Consider the following 19,081-nt stretch of genomic DNA (forward strand, 5'->3'; position numbering starts at 1 on the left):
TCCCCTCCCTCCCCTCCCTGTGGGTCCCCCACATTTCTGTCTCTGCTCCCACTGCAGGCTGTTTTGTTCCTCCCTGACTCTGTCACCCTCCTCTGCTTCTCTGTCACAGTCTCTCTCCCTTCCCTCAGTCTCTGTCCTTCTGTCTGAGCCGAGGTTCCCTGGGCTTCCAGAGGCAGATGATGGTCTCCAGCTCTTCAGAGAGTGGCTGCTTTCATTCCGTTTCCTGGCCCCTGTCTGGGAACCATGAGGAAGAATCACGCAGGCACCAGGTCAGTGTCATGGGGTTTTAGGGCCAGATCAGGCACCCCAGCCCCTGAGCTCCCAGTGGAGTCTTACTAGAGTTGCAAACATTTTTTAGTTTGTCAAGTATGGACATTAAAAAAAAATAGTCCCTTATTCTCACCACCATTTTACAAAAGAAGTAATACGATCTTAACTACAAAAAATAAATAGGGTGTTTGGAATAAAAGATATTGTGACCAAGAAAGGAATGCTGGCAGCTTGGCTGATACACTGGTTGATTTCATATCTATAAATCAGTGTTGCTGTTTTTCCCTCTTTATTGCTGACTACTGAACATTTTATCACTATCAGCCCTGCCAGGGAGCTGGCCTTCGGGAGGCACTGATAGAGGGACTTGTATGGTAGAGCAAGGCCTGAGGAAATGGAGGAGGCAGGGGCCATGCCAGGAAGGACTTTGCACTCACTCTTAGAGTGTGGATTTTATCCCCAAGGTGATGAGACGCCGGGGCAGGGCGCTAAGTGAGCAGATGCTGTGGTCAGATTGGAGCATCCTCAGAGCCGTGTATAAAAATGGACTAGGGGCCGGGCACAGTGGCTCACACCTGTAATCCCAGCACTTTGGGAGGCTGAGGTGGGCGGATCACCTGAGGTCGGGAGTTCGAGACCAGCCTGACCAACATGGAGAAACCCCATCTCTACTAAAAATACAAAATTAGCCGGGTGTGGTAGTGCATGCCTGAAATCCCAGCTACTTGGGAGGCTGAGGCAGGAAAATCGCTTGAACCTGGGAGGCAGAGGTTGCAGTGAGCTGAGATTGCGCCATTGCACTCCAGCCTGGGCAACAAGAGCAAAACTCCGTCTCAAAATAGAATAAATAAATAAATAAATGGACTAGGGAGAGGGACTAGGGGGACCAGAAGAGGGGGCCCAGTGGGAAATGATGAGGGTCTGTACTCAGGTGGGGACAGTGGCAGCAGGGCTGGAGAAGAGGGTGTTGAGGAGGACTTGAGGAGCTGGGCAGCAAAGGGCAGGACCAGAGGGGCCACCCAGAGCTGGCGAGAGGTGTCATCCCTGTCCACGTTCCCACAGGGACAGCAGTGGAGGGATCTTTGATTTCACTAAGGGCAGAACCAGGAAAAGTAGGTTTAAGATTTGGGATTAGGCCAGGCGTGGTGGCTCATGCCTGTAATCCCAGCACTTTGGGAGGCTGAGGCAGGCAGATCATTTGAGGTCAGGAGTTCATAACCAGCCTGGCCAACATGGTGAAACCCCGTCTCAACAAAAAATACAAAAATTAGCCAGGCTTGGTGGCGCCCACCTGTAGTCCCAGCTACTCGGGAGGATGAGGCAAGAGAATCACTTGAACCCGGGAGGCAGAGGTTGCAGTGAGCTGAGATTGCACCACAGCACTCCAGCCTGGACGACAGAGCAAGACTCTGTCAAAACAAAACAAAACAAACAAAATAAAAGATTTGGGATTAAAGGATTGGAGGAACATCCTGGCTCCAAAGAATGTGACACTTGATACCGTCCAGCCGGAGTAGCACAGGGCTTCACGCAATCTGTGGGATGGAGAAGGAGGGACAGCTGGTGGCTCCTGGTGGGAACACGTGTCCCGTTTTGCCTCCACCTGTTGGGTGACCTTAGTCCACCTACCAACCACTTTGTGCCTTGGTTTCCTTATCTGAAAAATGGGAATCAAATGGTACCTAACTCACAGGGTTGCTAGGAGATTTCACTTCTCTGTGTAAAGCACTAAGATGCCTGGCTCAGTAGACACGGCCTCACGTTGCCATTTCACACACCAGCGCCCACGCAGCGCCCAGGCAGCACTGGCTAATGGAGGGCAGTTAACGTTGGTGACGTGGGGAAAGGAGGCATGATCTTGGCAAATACCAGGCCTGGCTTCAAAGGAAGGCCCAGGTTCGGGGCCACCTTCTGGGCTTGGGCTTAGGTGCAATTTTTTTTTTTTTGAGATGGAGTCTTGCTCTTTTTGCCCAGGCTCGAGTGCAATGGTGCAATCTTGCTCACTTCAACTTCTGCCTCCCAGGTTCAAGCGATTCTCCTGCCTCAGTCTCCAAGTAGCTGGGATTACAGGCGCACACCACCACGCCCGGCTAATTTTTGTATTTTTAGTAGAGACGGGGTTTCTCCATGTTGGCCAGCCTGGTCTTGAGCTCCTGACCTCAGGTGATCCGCCTGCCTCAGCCTCCCAAAGTACTGGGATTACAGGCGTGAGCCATCATGCCCGGCCTTGGGTGCTATTTTGAACCCCTTTGATGCCCTGTGAGCAGCTCTCACCTGCCACTCACCCAATGCCTGGGGGACAGGGAGGTAAACGCTTCATGGAAATTTCCATAGGATGGATGCCTGGTCCAGCAGGGTCCCAACGGGCAGGGGCAGAGGCAGGCAGAGGAAAGGGTCACAAATCTCATAGCCCTAGAAGGGAGTGAGAAGAGGAACTGGTGGGCACAGCCACTCACATCATAGCAGAGGACCTGCACCATCAAAGCCAAACTAGCAGCATGTCCAAGACCCAAATCCTTCATCTGCTTACCCTCCTTCATAGAAGGCATCATCACCCCCTCCACTCTTCCCCCCCCCCCCACAGCCAGCCAGTCCACAGCCACCCCTTTCGGTCCCACCTGCAGCCAGCCCCTAAACCTACCACTGCCCTCAGTCGTGGGGTCTCTTCCTTGCTGCTGGTGACAGGGCCTTCTGAGTTTGCTAAGCACAGATCTACACTGCATCAAAGAGATCAGAGAGGTCACTGGGAAAAGCAGATTTGGTCATGGTCCTCCCCAGCTAAAAACCTGTTGCCCTCAGGAGGAAGTCTGAACCCGCCTTAGCTCCATGGCCTCACCTCCTGTAGTCTCCGTATCACCCACAGCTCATGGCCTCCTGCCGATCGGTCAGCGCGTCTTTCCAGACCTTCTGCTTGAAATGTGAATCTTCTAAAAAACTCGCCTGCTGAACTCCTAGCCCTCCTTTCAGGGCTCAGCTTAAGCATCGCCTGTGGCCAGGGCTCAGGGCCTGCCCTGCACCTCCGCATCACCTCTCTGGGAGTGGCTTGTTTAAACATCCCGGGAGCCTGTAGAGGTGGTGTCACAGGCATTTGAACCAGAGCGACTCCATCTTGAGTGAGGGCTAGGAAAATGAAGTTGGGACTTGCATTCCCAGAAAGGTATTCCCAGCCTCTAGATGCTTACAGTTAAGGAAATGAATTAATAATGTTTACTAACAAACCCAAACTTGGGAGTGTCCAGATATCCCGATATCTTGAGAACAAAGGCATTCCTAATTTTGCTTCAAAGATAATAATGTTGATTCTTGCAAAATTTGGTAATTTTAAAAAGGAATCCTTTATCACAAACCCTGTAGCAGGGCACATCTCCCCATGATCTTTTTTTATCCTGTATATATACAAGCATTGTACCTAGGGTGGACGCATTCCTCCTCTTACTTTTGAGAATGCCTTACTCTGTCTATGGAGTAGCTGTTCTTTCACCACTTGACTTTCTAAACAAACTTGCTTTTGCTTTGCACTGCAGACTCGCCCTGAATTCTTTCTTGAGCAAGATCCAAGAACCCTCTCTTGGGGTCTGGATCGGGACCCCTTTCCTATAACAGTGCGACCAGGCTGTCCCTGCTCACCAAGGTGTCTGGGCACAGGGTCAGTGACTGCTCTTCGTAGGTCTCGGTGAAAACCTGCAGAGGAATGAGTGAGTGTAAGAAAGGGAAGGAGACATTTTTAATTAAGACCAGGCAAGATTAGGCAATAGGAGAAAAGACAGATATGAGTCAAAGCTTACTCACATGTTCCTGGCCTGGGAGGCAGAGATAGATTGTCACTGTCCGCAGCCACGGCAGAGCTGGGCTGTATCCTGGGCCTGGAATGAAGAGGTACCTCCCTCTCCTCCCCTGCTTCCTGGGATTCCGGGCCTGACATCCTATAGCAGGGTACACTGGAGACAGGGCCAGACGAGTTACCACACAGCATTGTCCCTGGCATGTCATCATTTTTTGTAATTTATTGTTTTTTACTGTGGTGAAATACACCTAACAGCTGGGCACAGTGGCTTACACCTGTAATCCCAGCACTTTGGGAGGCTGAGGCGGGCAGATCACTGGAGGTCCGGAGTTCAAGACCAGCCTGGTCAACATGGTGAAACCCCATGTCTACTAAAAATACAAAAATTAGCCAGGCATCATGGTGGGCACCTGTAATCCCAGCTACTTGGGAGGCTGAGGCACGAGAATCACTTGAACCTGGGAGGTGGAGTTTGCAATGAGCTGAGATCGCACCACTGCACTCCAGCCTGGTGACAAAGCTAGACTCCATCTCAAACAAAACAACACAAAACAACATCTTGCTTAGTAAGTTTGTGCTTGACCGAAAACTGGGGGGAAGAGCTAAAACGAGACGTGAAAGTTAAGATGGGATTGCTGAGTGAGTCAAAAGAAATTAAGATTGAACTTGACAGTCAGCATTTAAAAGGGAGAAGTCAGATGCACATCGACAAACTGGCCATTTTTCATATGGAAAAGATCTGAGGGTTTGCACTGACTCTCAGTTTCTTTTTTTTTTCTCTTTTTTTTTTTTTTGAGACGGAGTCTCGCTCTGTTGCCCAGGCTGGAGTGCAGTGGCGCTATCTCTGCTCACTGCAAGCTCCGCCTCCTGGGTTTACGCCATTCTCCTGCCTCAGCCTCTCGAGTAGCTGGGACTACAGGCGCCCGCCAACACGCCCGGCTAATTTTTGTATTTTTAGTAGAGACGGGGTTTCACCGTGTTAGCCAGGATGGTCTGCGATCTTTTGACTTCGTGATCCGCCCGCCTCGGCCTCCCAAAGTGCTGGGATTACAGGTGTGAGCCACCGCGCCCGGCCTGACTCCCAGTTTCTATATGAGCCGCAGCAGGTGAGGAGGCTGCCAGAACAACCTCAGCCCTCTCCGGCTGCACCCAGGGAAGGAATTGCATTAAGTGGACCAGGGCTCCCTCTGCGCTTGTTAGGCCAGCCTACAGGCTTTACTTAAATACGGGCAGCATAGTTTAGGAGAGATGTGGAAAATCTGCAGTCCATTCATGAGAGGATGACAGAGCATCAGGATACAGAGAACTTCTCTCCCCGAGAATCACTGAGGGCACTGTGTTTCTCCTGGAGAAAAGGAGACATGCTTAGACATGGTTGTGGCCGGGTATGGTGGCTCATGCCTGTAATCCCAGCACTTTGGGAGGCCGAGGCGGGCGGATCACCAGGTCAGGAGATCGAGACCATCCTGGCTAACACAGTAAAACGTCATCTCTACTAAAAATACAAAAAGTTAGCCAGGCGTGGTGGCGGGCACCTGTAGTCCCAGCTACTGTGGAGGCTGAGGCAGGAGAATGGTGTGAACCCAGGAGGTGGAGCTTGCAGTGAGCCGAGATTGTGCCACTGTACTCCAGCATGGGTGACAGAGTGAGACTCCATCTCAAAAAAAAAAAAACAAAGACATGGTTGCTACCTCTCATCTTGGAGAGTGGCCATGTCAAAGAGAAAAGACTCATTGTTTCTCTAGAAAGCACAGTGAAAAACAATAAGCCTGGCCTGGGGCAGTGGCTCATGCCTGTAATCCCAGCACTTTGGGAGGCCGAGGTGGGTGGATCACCTGAGGTCAGGAGTTCAAGACCAGCCTGGCCAACATAGCGAAACCCCGTCTCTACTAAAAATACAAAAATTAGCCTGGCTTGGTGGCGCATGCCTATAATCCCAGGTACTTGAGAGGCTGAGACAGGAGAATTGCTTGAACCCAGGAGGCAGAAGTTGCAGTAAGCTGAGATTGCACCACTGCACTCCAGCCTGGGTGACAGAGCGAGACTCTGTCTCAAAAAAAAAAAAAAAGAAAAAGAAGAAAAACAATAAACCTAAAGATGAGGCAGGAGACACATTTAGCATAAGAAAGCAGTTTCTGACAACCACAGTGGCTCAGCCCACAGAAGTAGTGAGCTTCTGTCCTTGAAAACGTTCGGATGTGGGCAGGATGATGTCAAGGATACCAGAGACATTACTGGCCAGAGAGCAGCGTTTCCCGATTGTTTTCCCCTTCCAAGCATCCCATTCTTAAAGAATCTCATTTTTTGAAATGTAAAATTAACATTAAATAAATTTCACTTATTAAAAGTAGTGATTATCCCATTTTATCTTTATTTTATTTAATTAATTAATTAATTTATTTTTTGAGAGGGAGTCTTGCTCTGTCGCCCAGGCTGGAGTGCAGTGGCATGATCTCCGCTCACTGCAATCTCCGTCTCCTGGGTTCAAGTGATTCTCCTGCCTCAGCCTCCCGAGTAGCTGAGATTACAGGAGCCCGCCACCACACCCAGCTAATTTTTGTACTTTTAGTAAAGATGGGATTTTGCAGGTTGGCCAGGCTGGTCTTGAATTCCTGACCTCAAGTGATCCGCTTGCCTCGGCTTCCCAAAGTGCTGGGATTACAGGCATGAGTCATCGTGCCCAGCCTAATTGTCCCATTTTGGTAATGAAAAACCTATATACTATCAATCATCCGATGCTCAGCTTGGGGCTGACTGAATAGAAGAAGTGACTCAGCCTTGGGGGTCTGGAAGAGCTTCTGAGAAGCAGAGGTTGTGCCAGAGTGGGGTTTGAGGAATGACTCGGGGGTTCTACAAGCAGACAAAAGAGGGTCTTTGCAGCAGAGAGACTCAGAGGTGAAAACATCAGCTCTGGAATAAACTACTGAGTATAAAGTGGGACTGAGAGGAGGCTGGAAGCAGCAGGGTGCAGATTTAAAAAGGCTTGTCGGTTTGATGAGGGCCATGCAGGAGCTTTGCCCAGGAAAACAGCATGAGTGAAGAGGAGCTGGCCAAAAAAGAAAAAAGAGATAGAATCCAACTGCATTCAAAGAAAGACCTTCTGTTTATCAAAAGACACCCCCTACCACCACCAAAGAAATTCATGCAAGTCACAGACTGGAAATGATATCTGCAACACATTTAAATGACAAAGGATTAATATCAAGAATATATAAAGAACTCTTAAGAATCAGTATGGAAAAGAAAAGAAATGGGCAAAGAACACAAACAGGAATATCACAGAGGAGAAAGCACACATGTCCTGTAAACATATGCAAAGATATTGAACCTCATCGGCAACAAGGGAATGAAAATGTCATGCCCCTCAAATTGGCAAAAATTTAAAAATTGGACAATAGTAAGTGTTGGTGAAGCTGTGGAGCAATGTGGGAACTCTCATCCACTGTTGGCGGGAGTGCAAATCAGTGCAACTATTTTGAAAGCAATTGACATCTGGATACCCTTGAACTTTTGCATACCTTTGAACACCTGCATAGCCTTGGCCCAGTGACCTTACTCTCAGTGTATTCCCTACAGCAGTACTTCTCTCAAACTGTGGTGGAGGACCTGTCTTGTTTCTGTGTTGATTTCCAGTTTGTTTGGGGAATAATGCTTCTTGTAAAATACAATAAAAATGAACCACTAAAAAATGGAATGAAAAAAGGCATACAATTTACAAGCCCTGATATCTTGCTATTAGATTCGACAGACATAAAACTGCTTATGTATACCAAGGGGACATGTACAAAATGTTCCCGGCAAATCATTTTGTAATAGCAAAAAACAAAAAGTAACTCAAATGTCCATTGACAGGAGATCAGAGAAATAAATTGTGACATAATCACGTGACAGACTATTATAGAATTGTGAAAATAAATGAACTACAGCTCTACACAATGACAAAAAAAGTCTCAGAAACATAATTGAGAGAAAGAAGTTTCTATCGCCCCAAAAATAAACCTCAAGCCTATTTTCAGTTACTTCTCCTTCTTCTTACCCCCAGCCCCAGGCAATCACTCATCTACTTCAGTCTCTATAGATTTGACTTTTCTAGACATTTTCTGTACATGGAATCTTATAATATGTAGTCTTTTGGGTCTGGCTTCTTTCACTTAGCACAGTGTTTTGGGGGTTTCGCCCTTTGTTGTGGGATATATTAGAGCCTCATTCCTTTTTATTGCCAAATAACCACCTATGTCGATATGCCACATTTTGTTCATCCATTCACCAGCTGATGACATTTGAGTGGCTTCCACTTCTCTGCGAGTCTGAAGGATGCTGCCTTGGGTGCAGGTCTTTGCACTGATGTGTTTTCATTTCCCTTGAATTCAAACGCAGGTGGTATTGTTATTATAAAGCTCTACAACAAGAAAAATTCATTAGTGTGTTGTTTAGAGATACATACAAAGTACTGAAACTTTTTTTTTTTTTTTTTTTGGAGACAGAGTTTCGCTCTTATTGCTCAGGCGGAATGCAATGGTGTGATCTCGGCTCACCGCAACCTCTGCCTCCCAGGTTTCAAGCGATTCTCCTGCCTCAGCCTCCTGAGTAGCTGGAATTACAGGCATGAGCCACCACACCTGGCTAATTTTGTATTTTTAGTAGAGACGGGGTTTCTCCATGTTGGTCAGGCTGGTCTTGAACTCCCGACCTCAGGGGATCCACCTGCCTCGGCCTCCCAAAGTGCTGGGATTACATGCATGAGCTACCGTGCCTGGCCAGTACTGAAACTTTTTTAAGGGAATAATAACAGCATTCAGGGCTGGGCACGATGGCTCACACCTGTAATCTCAGCACTTTGGGAGGCTGAGGTGGTAGGTCACCTGAGGCTGGGAGTTCGAAACCAGCCTCACCAACATGACGAAACCCGCTCTCTACTAAAAAATACAAAAATTAGGCTGGGCACGGTGGCTCACGCCTGTAATCCCAGCACTTTGGGAGGCTGAGGTGGGCAGATCATAAGGTCAGGAGATCGAGACCATCCTGGCTAACACGGTGAAATCCCGTCTCTACTAAAAACACAAAAAATTAGCCTGGCATGGTGGCGGGCACCTGTACTCCCAGCTACTTGGGAGGCTGAGTCAGGAGAATGGCGTGAACCCAGGAGGCAGAGCTTGCAATGAGCCGAGATCGCGCCACTGCACTCCAGCCTGGGCGACAGAGCGAGACTCCGTCTCAAAAAATATATAATAATAACAACAATAATACAAAAATTAGCCAGGCATGGTGGCGGACACCTGTAATTCCAGCTACTTGGGAGGCTGAGGCAGGGAAAATTGCTTGAACCTGGGAGGCAGAGGTTGCAGTGAGTCGAGATCGTGCCACTTCACTCCAGCCTGAGCGACACAGTGAGACTCCATCTCAAAACAAACAAAAAAAAAACAAAAACAAAAACGAAAAAACCAGCATTCAGGGGAGTAGAGGGGAGCATGGGGGTGGGAAGAGAAGGACACAGCTGGAGGCAAGGGTGATGGCTGGTGGGTTTATGGGTGCTCGCTTCGTATTATGCTCCATAACTTACATATGTATTTTATTAGATATCATGTTTATGTATGTATGCTACATAATAAGAAGGCAAGGCTGGGTTTGGTGGCTCACGCCTGTAATCCCACCACTTTGGGAGGCCAAGGCGGGTGGATTACTAGAGGTCAGGAGTTCAAGACCAGCCTGGCCAACATGGGGAGACCCCCGTCTTGGAGGTAAGAATGGTTTGTTTAGACTCTAGACTAACACCGTCTAGTGGACCTTTCGGTTATGATGTGTATTAGTCTGTTTTCTCACTGCTATGAAGAACCACCTTAGACAGGGTAATTTATAAAAAGGGGTTTAGACCGGGTGTGGTGGCTCTCGCCTGTAATCCCAGCACTTTGGGAGGCCGAGGAGGGCTCATCACCTGAGGTGCCAATACAAAAATTAGCCGCGTGGTGGTGCGCGCCTGTAGTCCCAGCTACTCTGGAGGGTGAGGCTTGACAATCGCCTGAACCCGGGAGGCGGAGGTTGCAGCGAGACGAGATTGCGCCACTGCGCTCCAGGCTGGGCGACAGAGCAAGATTCCATCTCAAAAAATAATAATAAGGCATTTTAAAAAGTGAAAGCCTGTCTCCAACGCCCTAACAACCAAGGTTTCTACTGCAGCGACAGTGTGCGCACCGCACTAACTCCTACAGGGCTCTCAAAGGCCCAGGCACTGCAACGGGTGCCGGTGCCTGGCCTGAAAAGCCCAGTCCCAGAGGTCTGCGGGGGTCCTCCATGCTTCCCAGGGGGCCTTGCTTCCCACTGGCCACCCTTAGAGCAAACAGCCCATCCGTGCACCCTTCTCCCTCCTCTCCCTGACCCCCTTGCCTCATGTACTCTTCCAGGAAGCAGCGTCATCCCCGACTCACATTTATTTGTTGTCTGTTGGCACCCAGATGCGTGTGCAGAATATGGCTCTATGGGAGCTGGACCCCGGCTGGCTCATGGCCCAAGCCCCGACGTGCACATGCCTGGCGGCAAAGGGGCTCAGGAAATACTGCAGAGTTAACAGAAGCAGCCGGGCCTGTGATGCGGATGGAGAGAACTGGGGCTATCAACCTGAACTGCTCTCTTGACAGCTGAAAGCATAGGCTATGCTGCTGCTGTTACCCTGGGCAGACACACACGTCTGGTAAAGGTATGATTTGTTAGATATTTTGAGGTCTGGAAAACAGTCATCAGACCCTCATGAGCACCTTTAAGGACGCTGATATGGTTCGGCTGTGGCCCCATCCAAATCTCATCTTGAATTGTAGTTCCCATGAGCCCCACATATCATGGGAAGGACCCAGTGGGAGGTAATTGAATCATAGGGGCAGGTTTTTACCATGCTGTTCTCATGATAGTAAGTCTCAAGAGATCTGATGGGGTTTTTTTTGTTTTTTTTCTAGATGGAGTCTCGCTCTGTGGCCCAGGCTGGAGTGCGGTGGCGCCATCTCACTCACTGCAAGCTCTGCCTCCTTGGTTCACACCATTCTCCTCAGCCTCAGCCTCCCGAGTAGCTGGGATTACAGGTGCCTGCCACCACGTCTGGCTAATTCTTTGCATTTTTAGTAGAGATGGTTTCACCATGTTAGCAAGGATGGTCTTGAGCTCCTGACCTCATGATCCACCCATCTCAGCCTCCCAAAGTGCTGGGATTACAGGCGTGAGCCACCGCGCCTGGCCCAATCTGATGGTTTTATAAAGGGCAGTTCCCCTGCACACGCTGTCTTGCCTGCTGCCATGTAAGACTTGCCTTTGCTCCTCCCTCACTTTCCACCATGATTGTGAGGCCTCCCCAGCCGTGTGGAACTGTGAGCTCATTAAACCTTTTTTTCTTTATAAATTACCCAGTCTCAGGTATTTCTTCATAGCAGTATGAAAATGGACTAATACAGACCCCTAGGGGTCCAGGATCCCAGCTGGAGGTAACCGTCCCTAGGTGAGCCTTAAAGTACTTTGCAAAGTTAGGATTCTGCATTTCCACGGCAGGGTGACCTCCTGGGGTCTAGGGCTCTTCATCACCCTCGTTGGCATCATCACTGTCATAATCCAGACCCCAGACAGATGTGTCTGAAGGCAATTGGGTGTGAGCCAGGAGCCCAGGGGGGCCTGGGCTGGAGGTGTGAATAGAGAAACTGCCTTCAGCTTCAGTCTCAAAACCTACCACAGGATCTTAACCCCAGGTCTGCACTGAGCAGCCAGCACTTGTGGCTACTTAACGTCTGAAATACGGCCAGTGTGACTTAGGAACTAAATTTTAATTTTACTTAACTTTTTTTTTGAGACAAGGTCTCATTCTGTCACCCAGGCTGGGTGCAGTGGTGCGATCTCAGCTCACTGCAACCTACGACTCCCAGGCTCAAACAATTCTCCCATCTCAGTCTCCCGAGTAGCTGGAACTACAGACACCCACCATCACACCCAGCTAATTTTAGTATTTTTTTGATAGAGACAGGTTTCACCATGTTGGCCAAGCTGGTCTTGAACTCCTGACCTCAAGTGATCTGCCAGCCTTGATCTCCCAAAGTGCTGGGATTATAGGTGTGAGCCACTGCACCTGGCCTTAATTTTAATTAATATAAAATTTTAAAATGGAAGCAGTGTAAATGTTTTTATATTCAACACAACTTTATTGCTTTAGTAAGACTACATTTCACTCTGTTGCAAATTGAGCCTTTGAATTGAGATGTGTAAAATACACACTAGATTTTAAGACTTGGCACATACAAGAAGGTAAAATGCCTCATTAATAATTTTTGAGCTGTGTGTGGGGTGGCTGCACCCTTGTAGTCCCAGCTATGCAGGAGGCTGAGGTGGGAGGATCACTGGAGCCCAGAAGTTGGAAGCTACAGTGAGTTGTGATCACACCACTGCACTCCAGCATGGGCGACAGGGAAAGACCCCATCTCTTAAAAAAGGGGGTGGAGGGGTTAAAGAAATAATAATTTTGATATTGATTACATGTTAAAATGGTACTATTTTGGATATACTGGGTTAAATAAAATATATTAAAATGAATTTACACCTTTTTTCACTTTTTCTAATATGGCTACTAGAAAATATAAAATTATATATGCAGCTCTCATTATATTTATGTTAGACAGACATTTCCATCATGATATGGCTTGGCTTTGTGTCCCCACTCAAATCTCATCTCGAATTGTAATCCCCACGTGTCGAGGGAGGGATCTGGTGGGAAGTAATTGAATCATGGGAGCGGACTTCCCCCTTGCTGTTCTCGTGATAGTAAGGGAGTTCTCACGAGATCCAATGGTTGTTTTTTTGTTTGTTTTCTGTTTTCCGTTTTTTTTTTTGAGACGGAGTTTCACTCTTGTTTCCCAGGCTGGAGTGCAATGGCACAATCTCGGCTCACTGCAACCTCCACCTCCTGAGTTCAAGTGATTCTCCTGCCTCAGTCTCCCGAATAGCTGGGGTTACAGGTGTGCCACCACACCCGGCTAATTTTTTGTATTTTTAGTAGAGACAGGGTTTCACCATATTGGCCAGGCTGGTCTCGAACTCCTGACCTCAGGTGATCTGCTTGGCCTCCCAAAGTGCTGGGATTACAGGCGTGAGCCACCACACCCGGTCTATACCTCTTTTCTTTATAAATTACCCTGTCTAAGGTGGTTCTTCATAGCAGTGAGAAAACAGACTAATACACATCGTAACCAAAAGGTCCACTAGACAGCGCTGGTCTAGAGTCTAAACAAACCATTCTCACCTCCAAGCATCCCGGCTCCTCCCACATCCACTTTTGATTCAAGCTCCCTGCCTGGGGGCCCCAAACCCTCTGATTCTCTGAAGCTAAGCCCTGCATTCCTCCATGTGAAGCTGTCTTGCCTGTCCTTTCCTGCTGGTAGGAACCATCTTCCTCTCTTAATATCCACTATTTATACCAGACTTCAGCACTTAGGCTTGGAGAACTAATTTCCTCTTCAGCTCAATTTTTACGTTAAAGGCAGTTAATACCCTTCTCTCTTAACTCAGCGCCTTTCATATAAGGAATGGTAACTGATTATTCTAACAGTACTAATAGCACCTTTTTTTCCTGTGGTGCTTTACAGCTCAAAAAGGATCTGTCATCTCCCCACAACCTTAAGAGGGAGGACAGGTAGAGATTTTCATAGCCATCGTACACATGAGGAAACTGAGGCTCTTTGAGGTTATTTTGCACAGGTCATAAGGCTTGTTAATGTGGCCCCCATTTTTCCATTGTAGGCCAGTGCTGTTTCCCCTCCACGTGCTTTTGGTGCCCACGTGAAAATGCAGACAGGTAAAACTGAATATAGAGTTGGGCGCGGTGGCTCACGCCTGTAATCCCAGCACTTTGGGAGGCCGAGGTGGGCGGATCACGAGGTCAGGATCAAGACCATCCTGGCTAACATGATGAAACCCCGTCTCTACTAAAAATACAAAAAATTAGCCGGGCGTAGTGGTGGGCGCCTGTAGTCCCGGCTACTCGGGAGGCTGAGGCAGGAGAATGGCGTGAACCCAGGAGGCGGAGCTTGCAGTGAGCTGAGATCACGCCACTGCACTCCAGCCTGGGTGACAGAGCCAGACTCCATCTAAAAAAAAAAAAAAAAAAAAAAAAAAACTGCATATAGAAAGAAAAGACTAGCATGGTTGGGAAACTAGGGCTGCTTCGTGTTAAGAGGCAAGACTTGAACTGAACTTTGAGGAATGGGCAAGCTTTGGCCAAACAAAGAGGAGTATGCAGACTTTTGGGGAGAGAACCACAGCTTCTGTGAACACCAATCCATAATCAGAGTTCTTGATTAACAAAGAATGATGGAATTAAACATTTGCACTTTTTTTAAAAACAACAGTTTTATCAAGATATAGTTCATATACCATAAAATCCTCCCTTTTAAAGTATACAACTGAGTGGCTTTTAGAATATTCAGAGTTGTACAACCATCACTACTAATGTCAGAACATTTCACCACCCCTAAAAGAAACCCCATACCACAGATTCCGATGCCGCCGGGAGCCCTGTCATGCCATGTCACATATATTATAGTATATATATGCCTAGCCATGGTCAACCCCACCGTGTTCTCTGACATCACCATCAACAGCGAGCCCTTGGGCCACGTCTCCTTCGAGCTGTTTGCAGACAAGTTTCCAAAGACGGCAGAAAACTTTCCTGCTCTGAGCACTGGAGAGAAAGGGTTTGGTTATGAGTTCCTGCTTTTACAGAATTATTCCAGGGTTTATGTGTCAGGGTGGTGACTTCACACACCATAATGGCACTGGTGGCAAGTCCATCTATGGGGAGAAATTTGATGACGAGAACTTCATTCTGAAGCATACAGGTCCTGGCATCTTGTCCATGGCAAATGCTGGACCCAACACAAGTGGTTCCCAGTTTTGCAACTGCACTGCCAAGACTGAGGGGTTGGATGGCAAGCATGTGGTCCTTGGCAAAGTGAAAGAAGGCGTGAATATTGCGGAGGCCATGGAGAGCTTTGGGTCCAGGAATGGCAAGACCAGCAAGAAGATCACCATTGCCGACTGTGGACAACTCTAATAAGTTTGACTTGTGTTTTATCTTAACCACCAGATCATTCCTTTTGTAGCTCAGGAGAGCACCCTCCACCTCATTTGCTCACAGTAGCCTCTAATCTTTGTGCTATCTCTCAATTCCCTTTGGGTTCCATGTTTGCCTTATTCTCCTCCATGCCTAGCTGGATTTCAGAGTTAAGTTTATGATTATGAAATAAAAACTAAATAACAATTGCAAAAAAATAAAATAAAAAGAAAGAAGAGGCTGGGCGCGGTGGCTCACTCCTCTAATCCCAGCACTTTGGGAGGCCGAGGTGGGCCTACCAAAGGTCAGGAGATCGAGACCATCCTGGCTAATACGGTGAAATCCCGTCTCTACTAAAAACACAAAAAAAATTAGCCAGGCGTCGTGGCGTGCGCCTGTAGTCCCAGCTACTCGGAAGGCTGAGGCAGGGGAATGGCGTGAACCCGGGAGGTGGAGCTTGCAGTGAGCCGAGATTGCACCACTGCACTCCAGCCTGGGCAACAGAGCGAGACTCTATCTCAAAAAAAAAAAAAAAAAAAAAGACGGAAAAGGCATTATATATTTGTGAAGACATGGACAGAAATGTGTCCTGATTGTGGTGCCACAAAGCACTGAGCCTACTAGAAGACATCAGCAAAAGATCCCCTGAAAAGTGACTCCAAGCCATTCACTGCAAGGGATGGTTACACAGATGCAGAATACAGAAGGTCAATAGTAGCTTAATGCTACATCACAGCTTAACACTACATCATCCACCTCACTTCATCTCATCCCATCCATATTGTGTCATTGTGCTCACCATCACAAGAACAGTGAGGATAGCACATGAAGATATTCTGAGAGAGAAAGAGAGAGACCACATTTACATAACTTTTATTACAGTATATTGTTATAATTGTTCTATTTTATTATTAGTTATTGCTAATCTCTTACTGCACCTAATTTATAAATTAAACCTTGTTATTGGTATGTATGTATAGGAAAAAATATAGTGTATATAGGGCTTGGTACTTTCTTCAATTTCGGGCATCCATTGAGAGTCTTGGAATATACCCACTGAGGATGAGGGGGGGCTGCTGTACATACTTTGCAAATATCTTCTCTCATCCCATGGGTTGTCTTTTCATTTTCTTTCTTTTTTTTTGAGACGGAGTTTTGCTCTTGTTGCCCAGGCTGGAGTGCAGTGGCGCAATCTCAGCTCACCACAATCTCCGCCTCCTGGGTTCAAGCGATTCTCCTGCCTCAGCCTCCCGAGTAGCTGGGATTACAGGCATGAACTACCACGCCTGGCTAAGTTTTGTATTTTTAGTAGAGATGGGTTTCTCCATATTGGCCAGCCTGGTCTCAAACTCCCGACCTCAGGCGATCTGCCCACCTTGGCCTCCCAAAGTGCTGGGATTACAGGTGTGAGCCACTGTGCCCAGCCGTCTTCATTTTCTTGATGATGTCATTGAAGCACAAAAGTTTTAAATTTTGATGAAGACCAATTTATCTGTTTTTTCTTTCATCACTTATGCTTTTGGTGTCATATCTAAGAAACCATTGACTAATCCAAGGTCACAAAGATTTATTGCCTATGTTTTCTTCTAAAAGTTTTATGATTTTAGTTCTTACATCAAGGTCTATTTTGAGTCTTTTGTTTTGTTTTTTGTTTTTTTTTTTTTTTTTTTGAGACAGGGTCTTACTCTGTCACCCAGGCTGGAGTGCAGAGGCACAATCATGGCTCACTGCAGCCTCAACCTCTTGGCCTCAAGCGATCCTCCCACCTCAGCCTCCCAAGTAGCTGGTACTATAGACATGCGCCACCACGCCCAGCTAATTTTTTTGTAGAGATAGGGTTTCACCATATTGTCCAGACTGGTCTCAAACTCCTAAGCTCCAGCGATCTGCCCACCTCAGCTTCCCAAAGTTCTGGGATTGTAGGCATGAGCCACTGTACCCAGCCCCAAATTTTGTATATGGTATTAGAAAGCAGCCCAACTTCATTCTTTTATATGTGGAAATCCAGCTGCCCCAGCACCATTTGTTAAAAATATTTTCTTTCCCATTTAATTGTCCTAGTGTTCTTGTCAAAACAATTGAACATAATTGTACGGGTTCATTTCTGGACTCTCAATTCTATTCCATTGTTGAGCATATTTTTAAGGGCTGTTTTTCTCTCCTGTGGTAACTGGTGACCTGTACTTCCTGGAAGAGAGATGAAAAGATTCCCAAGCCAACTGAGTTATCTCGCGTGGGTCAGGTTTCTGTGGCTCTCTGCACTGGCCTATTCATAATGACATCCTCCTGCAGGATTTGAGCCTTCTCCTTTGTCGTGACGGCAGCCGAGGAGGTGGCTGACTGCCCAGACAGCCTTATCTCTTTCCTACCTCTCAAGGTTATTGTAAATACCAAATTAGATTGTTTATACACAAGAATTTAGCACTAAAGCACTATACAAATGTAAGCTATACGTTTCTATTTATCCTTCTCCTTCATGAATAAGACCCTAAAAATAGAAGATATTTTTAATTTTTACTCACTGGGCTCAAGGTTGCAGTGTCTGTATTATTGCAAATTCCAAATTAATGAAGTCTGGCTCTTTTTATATTATTCCTGCAAAAGGCTGTGCGCTCACCCCCTGGAGTGTGAATATGAGTGTGGGTCATTTCCTCTTTCCTCTGCACCCTTCCTTCGATGAAGTTGTGCCCTGTGCCAGGCACCATGCTAAACTCTGGGAAAACCACAAAGAACAAGGCAGATGCCATCCCTGCCCTCCAGTAACATACAATTTAGTGATGAAGCTGGGGGATTTAACAAGCCGTTCTAATAAAGCGTTACAGTGAGGGAGGTGCAGGGTGATGCCTCCCCCAGCCCTGGTGTCAGCTGCTCCAGGTCCAGGAGAAGACTTCCATTATCTTCCAACCCTGTTGGAAGTGGAGGCGGAGGCTGTTTATTGCTGACACAGTCCCTAACCCAGGGTCTATAGACATTGTGGAAATGCCTTGGAGTCAGACGGGAGAATGAACCAGCAGAAGCAATGCCCGCCCTCCACCCTCCTGAACAGGGTTCTCAGGAGCTCTTTGGAGGTGAGGCCAGCCTCTGGCTGAGGGCCTCTGGATACAGGTTAGGCCTCAGGCTCTTCTCCTCTCTACTCATCTCTCCTTCAGAGGCTGACAGAGCCCTACTCTCATCTCTCCTCCTCTGGACCCCTCCTTCAGAGGCTGACAGAGCCCTACTCTCATCTCTCCCCGACCCAAGCCTCTTTCCACAGAGAGACTGCTTCCTCCCAGAAGACAGCAGCTCATTTGCACACAGACACCCACGGCCCTCAAGGTCTGGAAGATCAAGCTGTTAGGACCCCTGAGAGCAGGGTGGCTCCTGGGAGGAGAGCCCAGGCCACCACCTTGCCCTCCTCTGGCCCCTGGCCTTCGATGGGGCTGCTCTGATCACCAATGTCCACCAACTTAGCTGACCCGGAAGTACATCCACCTCCCCTGATATCCACTGGCTCTCCAAGCCAAACTGGGCAGGGAGGAGTTGTGAGGGAAAACTGCAGGTCAGGAGGGAGGCTGGCAAAGCGGGCCAGGGCCAGGCCTGACCCCAGCTCTCCTCTCCCGGCCCCCTTGCCCACCAGTGTTTAACAAGGCCCTGCCTTCTCCCTCTAGGGCTGGGGACAGCCACCTTCTTCCTCTCCCCACCGCCCCCTCTCTCCTGGCAGCATGTCATCTGACAAGTCAGTGCGATCTCACTGGAGGTGCACCTCACAGGTACGCGGGGTCACAGCCTCCTGCACACACTCCATGCTGCACAGCAAGGCGCACGTGTCCCTCAGAGCCCCAGATACCATCCCCCACCCACCCAGAAGCCCAAGTGATTCCCAGCAGCCCCCAGCAGCCTAATGGGTTGGGGTCTTGGGAGGAGCTGTCCCTGGCTCCTTCCCTGATCCCACCGCCCAGCCTCACCCCACGGTTTCT

At 48.1% G+C, this 19,081-nt stretch overlaps 1 long non-coding RNA gene and 1 pseudogene across 1 annotated transcript; one reads left to right on the top strand and one right to left on the bottom strand.

Annotated features, from left to right (window-relative positions):
* Positions 1–2,911: 2,911 nt before the first annotated feature.
* Positions 2,912–3,954, bottom strand: LOC134760599 (uncharacterized). Its single transcript, XR_010138372.1, has 3 exons — positions 3,898–3,954; positions 3,107–3,334; positions 2,912–2,987 (listed from the first exon to the last, which is right to left on the bottom strand). It is a non-coding gene; the product is annotated as an uncharacterized LOC134760599 (long non-coding RNA).
* A 10,678-nt stretch (positions 3,955–14,632) lies between these two features.
* LOC100443220 (peptidyl-prolyl cis-trans isomerase A-like) lies at positions 14,633–15,171 on the top strand (annotated as a pseudogene).
* Positions 15,172–19,081: the final 3,910 nt, after the last annotated feature.

This window comes from Pongo abelii, chromosome 19 (assembly GCF_028885655.2).
Source record: "Pongo abelii isolate AG06213 chromosome 19, NHGRI_mPonAbe1-v2.0_pri, whole genome shotgun sequence".
NCBI classification, from domain to species: domain Eukaryota; kingdom Metazoa; phylum Chordata; class Mammalia; order Primates; family Hominidae; genus Pongo; species Pongo abelii.